Genomic DNA, 12,691 nt, shown 5'->3' with positions numbered 1-12,691 from the left:
GAATACTTACAAAAAGGCATGCAAACAGTAATCTACCTTATTCTTACAGGCTAAACGGGCCTATCCCACTGGTCACAGACGTCAGTTCGTGGGATATGTCAATATATTTGGACATTACTTTATTAGGCCTATATTATTTGCGACCACGTAGATGTTAGCAGTCTTACTTTCAGGCTGCGGGTTTCAAATTGAGCTGGGAATAATATATAATTGCTCTCCATCCCTCCTTTGAACTAGCCTACATCAGTCCGTTCAAACCTGCCTCCTCAGCGCAGCAAGCTGTTCATTATTTTCTGTCGGACGATTTCTCCCCCTGCCCTGAATCAGGGACTTGTGAATGACAGCCAATCGGAGGCTCAGTCCCCTTTCCTTCAGCCTCCCCGACATACACACAGAGAAGTGATGCTGCCTGCGTGAAAAAGCTAAACGCAGTTGAGGAACAGCCTTGAAGCTCTTTTGGAACTGCTGCAGTGAACGAAAGGATACACTTCGCCCTCATCTCACCAACTGCCCCTTCGCTTTCGTGGGATTTCTCTAACTGAATAAGAACTCCTGTGGCAGGTGAGTGAAGCGATCAAATCAACTTTATATATATATATATATCGCTGTGAAAATCGTTCCAGCTTTGTGCTTCGTGGCCAAATGAAAGGGGATCCCGATAGAGAAGGCTGCTGTTTGAAAACTGCCGAGTCAAGTGGCATTGCGACCTAGAGGTTAGGCTATTGGTGTAATTTATTGACCGTTGCGCATGAATTGATTTCCAGGTAGCATTATACATTATATGTTCAATAGGTGATTCATAAATAAGGGTAAGTCTAGGCGACTTAACTTTAGCCTACATCGCTGGAAGTTGCTTGGAATATCACTCGATGTGCAATGCATTATGCCGCATTCACTTACCCGTCGGAACTCGGAAATGTCTGACTTGCTAACTGGTTGAACATGGCACGTGTAGCCTATAACTAAACGGTAGGCAAGGTGGACATTTACGAGTTTCCTATTTCCGACTGGCACATAAACGTGGCATTCGACATTATGGACCACTGCGCCAACTTTAGGCTTTCGTTTATTATAGGCTATCGATGCAGGTAGCCTAAAGGCTACTGTAGAATAGGCTACATGCGCTGATGAAAATATGAAATTCTGGCCTGGAGTTTTCCAAGTATCCCTCCTCAAGTGAGCCCTCAGTCATATTATATTAAATCACAAAGTTTGTGGCTTTCACCATATTCATTTGGACTAGGTACATTCGGGTAGGCCTGTAGGACATGCAATTCCTCAACATCTTTGCATTCCTGTCACCTCCCAACAAAATATATTTTATTGCCTGCAATTCTACACAATTTCTACAGTTTTACAGCTAATTTCCTTAAATTCTACCCATTTTGTCATATGGTGGAGTAAGATTTTTGCAGTATTAAAGCTAATTTCCTGCAATTCTGCACATGTTGTAATGACTTATGCCACGTTAATATGATATCTGAATGAGAATGACTAACAAAATCAATGGGGCCCCCTGGAGGTCAGGGCCCCTAGGCATGTGCCCTACATGCCCGGTCAGTATTCGGACATGATAGCTGGCTAGACTAACTACCAATCAAGAAATGGTTAGCTGGCATGGCTAATTGAGTGACTCCCAGTGACTGACATAGGAAGAGAAAACTTTTGAGACCTAGACTTAACCCCCCACAAAAAAAAATATAATAATTTGGTCGGGGGCCGCCTAGCTGCCGGGGGCCCTAAACGACCACTTATGTCGCTTATGCCTGGAACCTTAATAACTTTCATTGCTTGCATGAGTTTGATTGAGCTGTATTCTTTGGGTTGGTTTGGCCTACCTCGTGCAGCTTGCTTGGAAGACATGGCGGTTGCTTCTTTCCACTTGGTTTTCTTTTCTTTGGTGCCATTTAGCCTATATCACAAACTTGACCCTTAACAGGCCCTTTGTTCTGTACGCCTTCGCTTGTGCAGCATATAAATTACTTAATGTTTCATGCTTAAGTTGTGAAAAATATTGCGCTTAATAAAAGGATTAGATTCGAAACTACATTCTCAGGTTGTGGAAACTTCTGGTGAGTGCTACTGGGTGCTGTCTAGATGGGATACAGCTTATGTCAAAATTGACATTTTGTAGCTGGTTAGGATAACTTACACAGCAGGTTAGGAGAATTAGGTTAAGGTTAGGAAAATGGTTAGGGTTAGCTAAAATACTAACTTTTGACGTCAATTTGGTGTAAACTGTATCCTTTCTAGACATGACCATGCTATTGGTCATGTGCACTGCATTCTGGCAATCTGCCTATTCCTCAAAACTTTTGAAGAAAAAAAAACTATTTAGGCCTACCTCACTGTGACTACAAAAATACACAAAGATAAAAAAGAACCACTGTTTAATTAAAGTTGATATGTCAAAGTAATTAATTATTCAAACATCCATATTTTGTGTTTGAATGCTTGATAAAGTTATCCAGGCCTTCCTCTAGCCTCCAGATTGCTTCATGTTGGTTATATTGCTCTAGCTCCCTAAAGCCTGCAGTGATATGCCTGGAGGAGGCCAAGAAGTTGTTAGGGGGAGTTGACAAAGTAGGCTACCAAGGGAATATGCTGCAATAATATCACCCTCTCTCACACATTCAAATTACCAACAGAGACTTGTGCAATGAGCAGATCATGTACTACAGTATAAATGCTTACAAAAAAACATAAAGATTTTACACTGTTGACTGAGACTTGTGCAATGGGTAGATCATGCATTACATTAAGATTTTGGCTTTGGAAATCAAATACGTTTTACATTGACACTTGCAAGGAGTTGTGTAATAGGTCTAATGCTGATATGTTTTTCATAATTCACCCATCTGCATTTGAAAATTACTTATCACCGTTTTGTTTGCATAAGGCAGATGACAGCAGTTTGGTACTGTAAAATAACTTACTAGTGTGACGAGACCAAGGCTTTTGCAACAGAACAGATTTTATGGCTCAGTTTTTACATACATTTTGGTTTGAAGTTGGAAGATGAAAGACAGAGAGTAGCATAAGATCTGTGTCTGATCAAAGACATACAGAAAACATGTCAGGGACTGAATATTTATAGCCTCTGCAAATAGACTTTCCTCTGTGTGTGGGTGTGCGCATGCATGTGTGTGTGTGTATGTGCGTGCATGGATGTGTGTGTACTGTGTGTGTGGTGTATGTCCGTGTGTATGTGGAAGCGTGTGTGTGATTGTGTGTGCGCGCGCGTGTGTGTGGTGAATGTTGTTGCGTGGGTGTGCATGTGTGGGTGTGTGTACTGTACGTGGGGTGGGGGGGTGGGGGTTAGCTAAAGATGTTGAAAGTAATATCATGGAATTTGGTTTGACAGGTAAGGGAATAGACATATCAAAACCATTATCCTTCAATAGTTTGAAATGAATGCTTTGGAGTCAACATTTCATCAATCCATATTTTTACCAACTATCTAGTATATTCCACAGGTCATTTGCATCATCAGTTGAGGGCAAATCCAAAGGCTGGATTTTGTTATGATGTGACGCTGATTGCCTGTCTTCTCAATCTGCTTGTTCTCTCTCTCTCTCTCTCTCTCTCTCTCTCTCTCTCTCTCTCTCTCTCTCTCTCTCTCTCTCTCTCTCTCTCTCTCTCTCTCTCTCTCTCTCTCTCTCTCTCTCTCTCTCTCTCTCTCTCTCTCTCTCTCTCTCTCTCTCTCTCTCTCTCTCCTGTCTTCTCTCTCTCTCCTGTCTTGAGTGTTAGTGTGAGAATGATGACATCACAGGATGTGGGTAAACCCGATGGCCGGGCTTGCTGTGATGACCAATGACCCACTGCTGATTACATTATGTCCGCTCCAGATGGACAGCGTCATTTTGATGTGTCCTGCTCCAGAATCATAATGTTGAACCTTTCAAGTCCTCAGTCCTCCAAGCAGCAGCATCTGGTCTTAATGAAATCACATCCCCATGTCCACTGACTGTCTGTCTGTCTGTCTGTCTGTCTGTATGTCTGTCTGTATCACTGCACAGTGACACACAAAACAAATCTTGTTCTTCCTGTGTGTGTGCGCGCGTGCGTGTGTGTGTGTGCTCATGAGTGTATGTGTCTGTGTGTGTGAGCACATGCATATGTTTTGATGTATTAGTAGTCAGTCACAGACCTTGGGGCACCTTGATTGTTTCTGTGCATTAGTCAAGGTCCATATATGTTGTGATTATCATGGCTGGGGTTGTATTGAGGATGGACTCACGATAGTGTTTGAAGAATGGCCTTTAGTGTTTTTCCCACACAAAAAAACAGAAGAGACATGGAAACTATATGACAGGTGTTTATGACTGCTGACTTGTCACCAAAACTAAGTATTTTGAAGTTTCTTTGAGAACAATTACAAACTGGTAACTATGTGCTAATGGTGTATCTTCATTCAGAAAGGTATAGTCAGAACATTTTTGTAACTGAACACAAGCAAAATAACAGTTAAGATGTAGTGCTGACATCCCAAACATTTGAGACGTCTGTTTTTGGTTATTCCCAGTGTTTGTGGAGGTCAGTGTTCTTTACCCCTGGAAGGTCAGTAACTCTGGTCCCACGTCTCATTTACCATAATTACAGAAGACTGAGAGGTAAAGATGGGTTCGGGTAAAACCACAGAAAGACAATTGTTCTGACAGGGGTTTTTAGGAAAAGGTGATTTTTGCACTTGCTGAAGGTTATCCCATTACTATTGTTATTACACATTTTCTTGTTCCACTATGTAATTTATGTTTTGTAATAACACGTTTAAAAGTCAACTGTGAATTAACATGTTTATAACGGGCAATAAATTGTGACCTTGCTACATGTAACCACACGGTGCCGCTACCATCAAATCCCCAGTTAATCCCAAGGTTGATACCATCTTGAGCTAATGATGGTAACAAAACAACAATTACATACACACCAGGGTTGGGGTCAATTCCATTTCAATTCCAGTCGATTAAGGAAGTACACTGAAATTCCTATTCCAATTATTTCCAATGCTTTTAAAAGGAATTGGAATTTCGTTTACTTTCTGAATTGAGTGGAATTGAAACCCTGACACACACACACACACACACACACACACACACACACCAGAGACAGCGCGAAGCAAAAGGTATAAAGTTCTCAACACGCTTCTCAGCACAATTTAACAAGATATATTAGTCACCCAGGAGGCAGCAAAAAGCCAGCCGTCCATAGTGCTCAGCAGACTGGGCTCTGACTGGGGAAGAGAGATAGTGATTTACCACAAAGCCCTGTAGACCATAGCACCATTTCAGAGGCTGGGAAGTCACATGGTTGAGGTATGGCCGTGAAAGCCCACACATACAGTAGCTAGTTATCTCTTTTTATTTTTTCTTAGGGAAAAGGGCTTGGAAAAAGTAGGAATTGGGGTAAGGGGGATTTATGATGGCTAAAATGCAGATTTTAGCTAAAGAGGTGTGTTTGGACTTTTCTATATGACACATCGTGTGTGTTCTCTCAGTAGTGGCGCAGTGGTCTAAAGCACTGCATCGCAGTGCTAACTGTGCCACTAGAGATCCTGGTTCGAATCCAGGCTCTGTCGCAGCCGGCCGCGACCGGGAGACTCATGGGCGGCACACAATTGGTCCAGGGTAGGGGAGGGAATGGCCGGCAGGGATGTAGCTCAGTTGATAGAGCATGGCGTTTGCAACGCCAGGGTTGTGGGTTCGTTTCCCACGGGGGGCCAGTATAAAAAAATAATAAAATGTATTCACTAACTGTAAGTCGCTCTGGATAAGAGCGTCTGCTAAATGACTAAAATGTAAATGTAGTATGATCTGTGTGTCTGCTCTATGCTGTGAGCTATAAGGTATGAAAAGATAAACAACTCCACCTTATATAAATGTAGATCAGGTGCTGAATTCTCGTACTGTATATAGTCCAAACAACAAAAATAGGACAGCACTCTGAATAAACTGAAATGAACGTATTTGTATTGCCGCACAAACGTTTCGGGTATGAGCCCTTCTTCAGCGCGCATAGGAGGCAATAGCAATCAATGTTATGACAACAATACAGGCCACAGACAGGTGGGCATAATTATAGATTCACAAAGTCAGTATTGGTCCAATCAAGAGATGCAATGCAGGTTTTAGCTAAAGAGGTGTGTTTGGACTTTTCTATGACTCATCATGTGTGTTCTCTCAGTAGTATGATAGTATGTGTCTAATCTGTGCTGTGAGCTATAAGGTGTGGACAGATACTGTAGTTGAAGAGTGTGAGTGAACAGCAGCACACACTCACACGTACTCAGATCATACCTTGTGTCCATCTGCTTCACTCTGTCTGGTTATAAGGATTCCTGGCAGTGAACAGCCCAGAGGCTTAACTCCAATGCTACACACAGGGAACGTCCCAAATGGCACCTTATTCCCGATTTAGTGCACTACTTTTGACCAGGTCCAATAGGGACCTGGTCAAATGTAGTGCACTATGTAGGGAATAAGGTGCCATTTGGGACGAAGGCACATACTGCACTAAGTGGACTGAGGATGTTAAACAGTGTCTGGGGGGCAGAACAGAACATGACAGCCAGTTAATAAGTGTTGAGAAGAAGACCAAGTGGAGGCCAAAGAACAGACAACAGCAATGTCTGTCTGTCTAACTCAACATACTGTACAGCACAGGAGGGTCTGACTGGTGTTAGAGAAAAGAAAGGGATCCTATTGACCGTTGGATAAGAAGGGGGCAATAAGAAGGGATCACATATCCAAGCAGAAGACGAGAAGTATTAGTGGCTAGCTGTGATACATAGATGAGGAATGGGGCAGTGACGGGGTGTGTGTGCGCGTGTGTGTGTTTGTGTCTGACTGGCTAGAGCAGGGACTTTGGGAGAGGAGAGGAGAGGAGAGATGGATCTAGCTGAATAGGCTGATAATGACACATGCTTACTCCTGCATGGCCTGCCATGGTTCTGTCAGCACAGCAGAGAACTGGGAACTCCAGAGAACGCTAAGACCAAGGAAGGTGTATGTGTGTGCGATAGACTGTTTGTCTGTCAGTGTGTGTGTGTGTGTGTGTGTGTGTGTGTCTGTGTATGTGTATGTGTGTGTGTGTGTGTATGTGTATATATACTGTAAGTTGGCAGCAGAGGGGGAGTGATATGATTTCCACACCCTAATAGTCTTCAGAAGTAATTATGCAGGTTATTGCATATGACTTGTAACACGTCGGCTAAGTGGACGTTCACAGTGTGACAGGCTGTCCTTGTACATTAGCCTTTAGGGGCTGTGCTTCTGTCCTGCTGCCGGTCAAAACCCTCCTCTTACACCCAGCCCATTCAGGCAGGCAGGCAGGCAGGCAGGCAGTCATTATTTTATTATTTTTTTCTCTCTCTCTCTAGACTCACACTCACACACACTTTGTAGTAGCACATTCACACATGTTCGCAGTGGCACGTCAACATGATCTCATCAAATCTGCATGATAAAATTTTCACAGGAAGTATGTCAATATTTCTCTTTTATTTCCCAAGGCAAAACTGGTTAGCATCCTATCTCGACTGAACTATCAAATACTGGAGGGTAGAAATGGTTCAAAAAATTCCTAGATATCCCAATCAGAAAGGGGAGGAGTCAAGGTTAGATTGACTGTCAGTTGTCAGAAAGCAGAATATTATTTCCAAGCAAATCTCTCTCTCTCTCTCTCTCTCTCTCTCTCTCTCTCTCTCTCTCTCTCTCTCTCTCGTTCATGCAACAACACCTGAAACCTCTGTAGAATTTTATAGCATCTCTCTATCTCTGTTTATATACACTTGTTTTCCCATTGCATCCATCACAACTTTGTACTAAATCTAGTTAGAATGTGGGGTTCACATCCTACTTTACCTTTTTGCCTCCAGGTTCACTCTTTTTTCATAAACTATGCATCCAGAGTATTATTTAGGATGCTGGATAAATAAAACCAATTATTTTAGCAACAATGGTAAGATATGGTGGTTTCACAAAAAAATATATGATCATGTGCCTATGTTGGTGTCTGATCCCAAAGTGCCATGCCTACCTGCTGAGCTACCATTCAGAAAAAATCTAAGTAAATTGGTAAATAAGGTGTTCCGTAGAAGTCAGCGTTTGCAACTTTGCATTGAAGAAAGCATCTGAACCATGGCGAAATTCGTGGATCTCACATTTTGCAACACACGGTTAGAAAAAGCACATGATCAAACGAAGCGTCGGACGTTATTGATCACGTGGTAATGTTACTTTGAAACTATCCGCCTATGCTTTGAAACGAGCAACCTAGTTTTTGTTTTTTACAAAAAAAAGTTTGCAAAAGACAGTACATGATGTTAAATAAAAAACTGAACAGCCTATGCTAATTGAAACTCATCATTTCAACTATTTACAAAACAAATGCAATCTATATGTGGATTTGATCCTGTGCCTCCACAAGATGAGAGTCACTGCTCTACAGACTGAGCCAACTGTCATGTGATAAATAAAGAATATCTAGACTTAAGTCTGTACGTAGTGTCCAGCAGAGATCGACATTTTGGAAGCCACAGCAGGATCCATTGACTGAGGGATCAAACAAAGCTTTGTCAAGTTTGCTTTGGGTTTGAATTAAACTTGTTCAACTCACTTTTACATATTAACAAAAAACTTTGGATCCATAATTTGATAAATACCAATAACAACTACAAGTGCTGTTTAATTTAAAATCACTGTTTGAGAAAGAAAACAATCTAAATAGGTTCTCTCATTTCAATACTGGTGTGCTATGATAGATTTGTCTAGATAAAACAAAAAGCTTCCAACAGAGGTTAGCGCTCTCAGTTCCGAGTTCCAACACCTGCTTCAAACGTCATCATCACGTGGTATTGACCTGCTTTCGAACGCCATCATAGTGTGGTATTGTTACTTTGGTACAAGCATCGCTACGTTGTGTCGAATCAGTAGTGCTTTGGAAACTGCATCAGAGCATCTGAGTTCCGGTATCAATCGTCCCATCACTACTTTCAAGTGAATTTTAGAGTTACCAGTGCGACTCATGACTGTGTTTGCTAGTGACAGAGACATGGTTATTGCATTTATTCATTTTCAGTTATGTGGCATTCACCAAATGAGATCCTAAGCGAATATGTTGTCATTAAAATTAAATTATTTCATAAGGTCTTCTTTTTTTACAGTGGCCTGAAACTCAGAGTTTACAGACCACATAAGGCCTGCAAGTCACATAATGCTAGCTTGCTAAGTGATGAGCAATTCCAACATTTGGAATTTTTATTCAACCGCCACCTGCATTCAAAATGACTAAGATATGAGACTACCTTAACATCTAAACTGTAACAACCATTTCAGTAATGGGTGCAATAAGTCAAAGTAACAGATTGGAATAGTTTAGAAAAAATATATGTTATTTATATTTGAGTAGCATACAATTAATTAATCAATGAATGTACATGCAAAAACATAGATATCGAAACAAACAATTAAAAAAATCTACCTGCAGAAGAGCATGCTGGGAAATATGATAATAATGGGCATGATTTTGGTTCAACTCTGGTTATGAACACCAACACTGGGGTTCTTTTACACCACTGAGTGTTAATTGAACTCTTTACGGATGTTTATTTGTATTTTTTTCTAGAAGTGTTACACTGAAAAATCAACACTAGTTAACACTGGCCAATTTGCTGTGTGCTATGAAAGGGACACATCTGAAGGCTACCATACATTTCAAGAACCTTTCAGAATTCTGAAGAACTGTAGATGCCATGTCAAGAACACCACACTTAACTCAAAGGTTCTTTATTGGGCAAGAGTACTCCAAGGAACCTTAAGAGCTGAGGAAGAACCATTTAATAACCCATATTCTTCAGAGCAGGGGCACAACTTTGGTTTTAGAAATGGGGGGGATTTTCTATTTTTTGTTTTTTTTATCCAGTCGGATAAACACTCCAATCACATTCCAATGATAAAACTGGGGGGGACAGAAATGCAATTTCAGAATGTGGGGGGGACATGTCCACCCGTCCCCAGTAAAAGTTGCTCCCCTGCTTCAGAGTATCTCTTTATCTCACTTGCTCTTATTATTGTCCATTCATGATCTCAATTACAGTTAGTACAAACACTGTGAACAGAGGCGTCATGCCCATAGGGGGCTCAGGGGCACATGCCTCCTCAGATTTGTCCTGTTTAAATAATATTAATAATAATAATAATAATAATAACAGTAATAATAATAGAAAATGTTTAGTTTTTTCTCTGTAATACTACTAGACACTTAGCAGTTTTATGAAGTTGGCTTTAGCTAGCGCAGATAGGTTCCCAATCTCCCAATCTCATAACTAGCTACCAATAAGACATATCAGGCTATCAATCAAGAGTAGCTAGCTCAGCGTTTCTCAAACTCGGTCCTGGGGACCCCAAGGGGTGCACTTTTTGGTTTTTGCCCTAGCACTACACAGCTGATTCAAATGATCAAAGCTTGATGATGAGTTAATTATTTGAATCAGTTGTGTAGTGCTAGGGCAAAAACCAAAAAGTGCACCCCTTGGGGTCCCCAGGACCGAGTTTGGGAAATGCTGAGTGAGCTTGTCTAACTACAGTGGGGAAAAAAAGTATTTAGTCAGCCACCAATTGTGCAAGTTCTCCCACTTAAAAAGATGAGAGAGGCCTGTAATTTTCATCATAGGTACACGTCAACTATGACAGACAAATTGAGAAAAAAAAATCCAGAAAATCCCATTGTAGGATTTTTTATGAATTTATTTGCAAATTATGGTGGAAAATAAGTATTTGGTCACCTACAAACAAGCAAGATTTCTGGCTCTCACAGACCTGTAACTTCTTCTTTAAGAGGCTCCTCTGTCCTCCACTCGCTACCTGTATTAATGGCACCTGTTTGAACTTGTTATCAGTATAAAAGACACCTGTCCACAACCTCAAACAGTCACACTCCAAACTCCACAATGGCCAAGACCAAAGAGCTGTCAAAGGACACCAAAAACAAAATTGTAGACCTGCACCAGGCTGGGAAGACTGAATCTGCAATAGGTAAGCAGCTATGTTTGAAGAAATCAACTGTGGGAGCAATTATTAGGAAATGGAAGACATACAAGACCACTGATAATCTCCCTCGATCTGGGGCTCCACGCAAGATCTCACCCTGTGGGGTCAAAATGATCACAAGAACGGTGAGCAAAAATCCCTGAACCACACGGGGGACCTAGTGAATGACCTGCAGAGAGCTGGGACCAAAGTAACAAAGCCTACCATCAGTAACACACTACGCCGCCAGGGACTCAAATCCTGCAGTGCGAGACGTGTCCCCCTGCTTAAGCCAGTACATGTCCAGGCCCGTCTGAAGTGCATTTGGATGATCCAGAAGAGGATTGGGAGAATGTCATATGGTCAGATGAAACCAAAATATAACTTTTTGGTAAAAACTCAACTCGTCATGTTTGGAGGACAAAGAATGCTGAGTTGCATCCAAAGAACACCATACCTACTGTGAAGCATGGGGTTGGAAACATCATGCTTTGGGGCTGTTTTTCTGCAAAGGGACCAGGACGACTGATCCGTGTAAAGGAAAGAATGAATGGGGCCATGTATCGTGAGATTTTGAGTGAAACCCTCCTTCCATCAGCAAGGGCATTGAAGATGAAACGTGGCTGGGTCTTTCAGCATGACAATGATCCCAAACACACCGCCCGGGCAACGAAGGAGTGGCTTCGTAAGAAGCATTTCAAGGTCCTGGAGTGGCCTAGCCAGTCTCCAGATCTCAACCCCATAGAAAATCTTTGGAGGGAGTTGAAAGTCTGTGTTGCCCAGCGACAGCCCCAAAACATCACTGCTCTAGAGGAGATCTGCATGGAGGAATGGGCCAAAATACCAGCAACAGTGTGTGAAAACCTTGTGAAGACTTACAGAAAACGTTTGACCTGTGTCATTGCCAACAAAGGGTATATAACAAAGTATTGAGAAACTTTTGTTATTGACCAAATACTTATTTTCCACCATCATATGCCAATAAATTCATTAAAAATCCTACAATGTGATTTTCTAGAATTTTTTTTCTCATTTTGTCTGTCATAGTTGACGTGTACCTATGATGAAAATTACAGGCCTCTCTCATCTTTTTAAGTGGGAGAACTTGCACAATTGGTGGCTGACTAAATACTTTTTTTCCCCACTGTATCTTAGCTGGCCTGCCTGCTGGAAAAGGTTTGTAGACTTTAGAAAAGCAAGCAATAACTACTTAATACTTAATAAAACTCACATTCCTTTCAATCCTTTACCCAGATTTGAGCAAAGATGCAGAGAAGATATTTAGTGTCTTAAAAAAAAGAAACACCAGTCAGGAGGATACAGAGGTATGCTTAGATATGCAGAAAAATATACATATTTTGGACCTGAAATTAAGCATAATAATTATGGCTCTAGATTGCAGGAAAACGTTGTTTCAGGTGTTTGAAAAATGCTAAAATCTCCAACTTACGGCAGGGTTGCATAGGAATGTGGGGAGGGGGGGGCGGGGGGCATCTGGACCACCCCCCCAAGCCATCCTCACGTACTTTGTACCCCCCTCAGATTTCTGCTGTGCATGACGCCCCTGACTGTGAATAATCTCTCATAATAATCTTTATCCATAGCTGTCCACAGTCACTTTGACCACAAACAAAGCTGACCTTGCTCCCTTTTTCATATCAGAA

At 41.6% G+C, this 12,691-nt stretch overlaps 1 protein-coding gene across 1 annotated transcript in view; it reads left to right on the top strand.

Moving 5' to 3' along the window:
• The first annotated feature begins 323 nt into the window (after window positions 1-323).
• Window positions 324-12,691, top strand: part of LOC121569821 (cadherin-6-like) — a 75,153-nt gene continuing 62,785 nt past the window's right edge. Inside the window, exon 1 of the mRNA XM_041881040.2 lies at window positions 324-561. The gene's annotated coding sequence lies outside the window, so the exon portion shown is untranslated. The remainder of the gene's footprint in view (window positions 562-12,691) is intronic.

The sequence above is a fragment of the Coregonus clupeaformis genome, chromosome 7, assembly GCF_020615455.1.
Source record: "Coregonus clupeaformis isolate EN_2021a chromosome 7, ASM2061545v1, whole genome shotgun sequence".
Taxonomy (NCBI): Eukaryota; Metazoa; Chordata; class Actinopteri; order Salmoniformes; family Salmonidae; genus Coregonus; species Coregonus clupeaformis.
The sequence above is the reverse complement of the archived record's forward strand: the minus strand, read 5'-3'. Positions and strand labels throughout refer to the sequence as shown.